This window comes from Artibeus jamaicensis, unplaced genomic scaffold (genome assembly GCF_021234435.1).
Source record: "Artibeus jamaicensis isolate MK-2021 breed Jamaican fruit bat unplaced genomic scaffold, CSHL_Jam_final scaffold_461, whole genome shotgun sequence".
NCBI lineage: Eukaryota > Metazoa > Chordata > Mammalia > Chiroptera > Phyllostomidae > Artibeus > Artibeus jamaicensis.
The window spans coordinates 14821900-14827899 of NW_026522045.1; positions in this window are offsets into that span (position 1 = coordinate 14821900).

The window sequence follows — 6000 nt, forward strand, 5'->3', positions numbered from 1 at the left end:
TCACCTACCTTATCTAACCTTTCTTCCCAGAACTCCCCAGTGCTAATCTTCCATCCTAGCCAAGCTGAAGCTCTCTATCAGCTTACTTTATTAATTCCTGGCTCCAAATCTTTTCATGTGTTGTTGCTCTGTCTTGGAGCACCCAGATCTTTCCCCTCATTCAAATCCTATCCATCTCACGCACCTGGCCACAAGATGTTACAATTGTTCCTGTGCACAGTTGTTTGTCTTTTCTCTTTAGTCCCGTGGAATTTAGTTCCTATGTTATTCAGTTGATACTTAATCATATACAGGCAATTCTCAGCTGGCAAATGTGTTCCTACATTCTGATACTTCATTTGTATGCCAGCTGTTGGATGCATAAAGAATTCCCCTCATAGAAGCAATATTATAAAGGGTGAGTAGTTTTCTAGAACAATGCACAAATAATTTGGTGCACTGATAATTTGGATTGTAGCAATCATTACAATAGTATTTTATGCAATAATGTAGTACAGGGTAAAACTGAGAATTCTAGGAAGGCATTTCTCATGCTCTACTTCTAACATCTTTCTGTGGGTTCCTTCCCCTTATCAATTCAGCTTAATTTCCTTGGTGACCTGTGGAGGTCTTTGATAACAGGTAGTGCAGTGAGAATGCTGTGAGTTCTGGAGTGTCAATAAAAAGAAGACGTAAACCTCTGTAAATTTAAGAAAAGAATTTTTTCCATTTGTTACAAACTGAAGACAAGCCCAAGAGCAGAGCTCCAAAGAAGCCTCGAAACAGTGCTCTGATTTGGAAGAGTGAGAGCTCTTATGTAGGTAAAAGAGTGAGAGACAAATATGTATCAGGTATTTTAGAAGTTTCAGTTAGGGTACATACGTTTCAATAATTAAGAGTTTTATATTAAGTGGAGAGAATGTACAGCTAAGGCTGGGTCATTGTACTCCCTTGGCATCAAGGAGTCTGAGAATAGAGTTTGGAAATACACATTCTGAAAGAATAGGCACTGCTTTGTATGTTCATTTATCTTTAATGTTGAAACTGCTGAAGAGTATACGTGATTTTTCCCATGGAATGCATCTGGTAAGGAATTTGAAATGCTCTATATTTTCTTTTGGTTATTCATTTTTAGTTAAAGCAGTTAAAACACCCTTGCTTTCCCAGGGGAGAGCTTTGTGCTTGCACAGGAATGGGTAGAAGAGAATGAGGCTGTGTAGACCCCTGTAGTCAATATTCCCATTGGATCTGAAGTAAAAAGGGAGAGGAAGTCTTGTTTTACTTTTTCTTTTTTCCCCCATACAGCCTTAGTATAAACTATTATCTCTTCATGCTTGGACTATTCCAACTCCTACCCCAAAATAACTACTCTTCTTTTTTGTAGTCTTACTCTATTCAGTAATTTACTACCAATTACAAATTGATATTCTCCAAACCATCAATTTCATAATCTCACTTCTGTACTCTTTGAGGGTTCTCCATTGCTCACAGCAGTTGTTTGCAGTCTTAGCTTAAACATCAAAGTTACTTGAAGGACTTTAAAAAAAATACAAACACTCGAGTTCTACTAAGTCACAATCTTGAATAAGGGCTCTGTATTTTACAATAAATTTCTCCAGGTGATTTTGGTGCACAGTTAGGGCAGAGGACCACTGACCTACAGGATAACATTTATAAATCTTAGCATGACTTTCATAACCCTCTGTCAAGAGATTTATGTTCTAATCCTAGTTCGGCCATTAACTAATCTTTGGTCTATTACTTACCCTCTCTAGTTCTCCATTTTCTTATTTGTAAAATGGAGGATAGGTGCTTTCCTGCTTAATATTTCTTTTCCAGATTCAGAGTGATTATAGGCCTCTTTCTGCCTTTATGTTTTAGTTTGTTATATTTTAGTTTTATTTCAGAAAAGCTGATTTAAGGAGGCAGTGTAATGAAACAAATGTGTGGGTGATGATTTTCAACTCAAAAGTATACCCATGACATCCTTTTCATCTTTTAAACAGAGTCTCATTTACCTGTGTCACGGACTGTCAGGACACATTCCTGCTGTCCATTGTGTAGGCTGCATTTCTGTACTCTTCTTTGGTGTGCTTATCTTTCCTTACACAAGTGACCCAACCCCCTTTGGTGTGAAATTCAATAATGGAATAAATATAACAAAAAATGGGGAAATACCAAAGAGAAAACTGACTTTCCTATTAGTTGAATGAATTTTATATAACAGCTATGGGCGTGTAGTCATTAAACCTGAACCCGTATTACAGGGCTGCTTCTGTTTATCACTTATGAATCTAAATTAGGTAAAAACATGACCATTTTTTTAAAAAGTTAAAAGTCAACACCATAACAAAATTCTTTAGTGTCTAAAAGAGTGACTAGCCTTAGAGTAAAGCTGAATAAGTAGGAAAATAATGTATTATTGACCCAGAAATTCTTATTGTTGTAGATTTGGATGGATACCAGAGTATATTTCTACCTTTTCTATTCTAGAACAATTACTATGAGTCAGAATATTTTGGTGCTGTTGGCCAAGCAGCAGATATGAAAATTATACTTATTTGTTGAATGTGAACTATCTCAGTCAATCTCTGCAAAGCCTGTTTGGGAATAATTTTTTATTAAAAAAAAAACCATCTTGTATGAAATGTTCAACATTTTGCTTTCTGTAATACAAATTGCTATTCACTACCCTTCCTGTGATGTTTGTTCATTCATAGTACTAGGAAGTTATATGATATTTGGACTGGGTCAGACTGACATAGAAAAATACTTCCATACAGTAACATACTCAAGAGGAAAATATTTTAAAAATCCTGTGGGATTAATGTGGTACTGTCAGGATGACACTAAGATTAGAATCTTTATAATGTTATGGGTAAACTAAAAAGCACCCCAACAAGGATTAGATTATGGGGAAAGAAGACTCTAGGTATTTCTGGAGCCATTTCACATATTTTACTCATGAGTTTAAAAGGATTATGTGAGTTACAGGGTGGTTTGATTGGAAATTCAAATGACTTAAGTCCTTTTGGGCAGATGATGTTACCAACAGGATTTAAAGCCATGCCATAGCTTCCCTGAGTATGATATCCTGATAATGATTGCATAACAAATCCTAGGCTGAAGAAATCAAGGGGACAGGGCAGAGTAGGTGCTTGAATGCTGCAGTAGTAGACGCAGTTGTTATATATTACTTGAATGTTAAAAATGACTTTGTGCATTTAATTCCAAATGATTGAAAAAATGCTATTTTAATAGGGGTACCACATTCAAATTAATGGTTGGGAACCTGGGTGCTGCAGTCCTAATTTGTGAGATAACTATACCTTTGAAGGGGAAAGTGTAATGTGGTGAAAATAATCTGGGATTTAGAATCTGTCCTAGTTTGGTAACATATTGATTTTGTGCCATTGAGTAAGTCATGTAATTTTCCTGAGTCTGTTTCCTTCTTTAGACAATGAGGATAATAATCCCTGCTGACTTTGAAGCCTAGGGCCACAGTACTTAGAGTATATGAGTCACTCAATAAATGTTTGTTCATTTATTTTCTCGGTTATTGAGTATCTCATGTATATTAGGTATTGTGCCAAGGGCTTTTATGTGGAAGTGCTTTGTAAACTTTAAAGCTATCATTTAAAACTGGGGGAGGGGAAATTGGAGGGAGGAGGGAGACAGCGTGGGGGGGTGGGATGGGAGAAATAGATAAAAAAATGTACTTGAAAAGTAACTAAATAAAATTTAAAAAACAAAAACAAAAACAAAAAACTGTTTTATTAATCCACAGTTCATCCATTCAGCCATCCCTCTCCTAAGACATTAGGAAAATGTTTTCCAACTGTAGCTGTAAATCTACATGCAAAATTTTCTGTTTTCTTTAATCCTTATAAGATTCTAAAACAGAGCTTTCCATTATTTTTGGTGACTTTGAGGACAGGAAAAAATTTAAATCACTGCAAATTGTGTATGAGTGCCATGAGACAAAATGATCCCAGAGCCCTCCCTCATGCCATTGTGAAAGGTACCCCACCTAGGAACAAGCTTGCTCTTCACTTTCTCCTCTCCGAAGTTTTGCACTTCTATCAGGAAACCACCCATCTCACTGAGTCCCTGTAAACTGGGTAGAGGTTGTTGCAGGGCTGATGGGGGCAGATTTGGAAATTTAAAAATCTTCCTGTAATGTCTTCTAAGATGTTCTGTTAGTACAATCAATTATACTGTAACAAGAAAAAAAGCTGTATAGAGAATACAGGGAAAACAACAGAGGAAAAAATCAGAAGAAAATGGGAATGTTATAAGGAATACAAGAAACAGAACATTAAAAACTTTGTAGGAGATGTTACAACCAATGATTGCTGAGAGGCATACAGAACAAAGGCTTAAAATGGAATTGCCAAGGAATGATACTCAGTTCTTTGTTGAATTTTACACAGACATTTACCTTGGAGTTGACAGCTTTTCAAGGATAATCAGAATCAGAGTTTTGGAGACTTGAGGCAGAACTAGTGCTAAGCAAAATAATAAATGAGTGATTAATCATTGGTATCCATCTGCCTTCTCTTTTGCACCCTTCTCAGCTTTCCTTCTTATTTCTAGTGTCTCTAACTCTTTCTAAATGCCTATTTTGTGCTTAATTCTAAAGACAACTTGACCCAAGTAAATTTTCATCTATTATTAAAACATCCTACTTTAGAGTTTTTAATCCCAGATGTGAGGAGCGCTCTTCTAGAGAAGGTTGTACCGGTCTGTCTCTCATTCTTTAAATCATCTCATGTAAGTGCTCTTTCTGTGTGAGTGTATAAGAACATATCTGACCACTAAGTAAAATCTGATTGTTTCTTGCTAGTACACTAACCTTGCTATTTCACCTCTTTGGTATCTCCTGTGAATGTATATCACTGTTGTTCCTTTCTTACTTTTCAAGAAAATAAATGCAACTAATTTTCTAGCACTTTTTTTGCATTTGTTATTGTTGACACTATTACAGATGTCCCTCATTTCTCCCCTTTATCCCTACTCTCCTCCCCACCTTCCCCATCTTCACCACATTGTTGTTTGTGTCCATTTATACATATATTTGTATATATGTTCTAACCTCTTCTAGTCCTTACAACACCCTCCCCTCTGAGATCTGTTTAATCAGTGATGATACTATTGCTCAGTTCCTCTGAAACTAAAATAATGTTTAGTGAAATCATTTTTAAGTGATTTACTCCTTAAGCTACCCTGAAAGTATTATATTTTTGCATAAATGAAATTACTATGAATCTATTAACAGAATTTTTTTTCTTGTTCCAGGAAACTAATCCTAAAATGTCTGCATTGTTGGATCTTTGTTATGGTTTTACAAGTTCATTATTATTATAGTGATATCATCTTTATTTTATTAAAGCTACTAATTTGTTGAGAGAATATGATGACATAGAATATAGATCATTCACTTCAGACACATCATTGTAATTTGGAGTTTTCAACTGTCATCATTTTTATGTGTTTTCTAACATAGATGACATTATAATCCTTAGAAAGATAGAACATCCAAGCTTTGAAGAAAATATGAATGAGACACAGGATGAAGGAGAAAAGAACTCAGTTTCAAAACAGCAATCAATGCTGGTAAGCATCACCAGCAGAGAGGTAAAGTATACTAGAAGTCACGTGTAGTAAAAATAGTTTGAAATATTTGTGAATAACTATGTAAACAAATTTACAAATTGGATCTGTAATTTGTAAATTACAGATCTGATTCTGTGTTCTAAGGTTGCATTATGTTGTTAGTTTTATTTTTGTTGTAAATGTAGGCATATGGTGTTGGTAAGAATTTATGCCATGACAAATGAAAAAAAAATCCAACAAGTTACTTCCTTAAGGGAGACCTGGATAAGAATGAAAAATGTTTTATACTTGTTTGCATGTCTGGCTGGTTGGTCCAATTCTACTTTTAGGAGGCAATACAAGAAAAGCATAGTTAATAGTATCGGAACCATGGCATCTACATTTTGAAAAAACTGAGTACTGTAG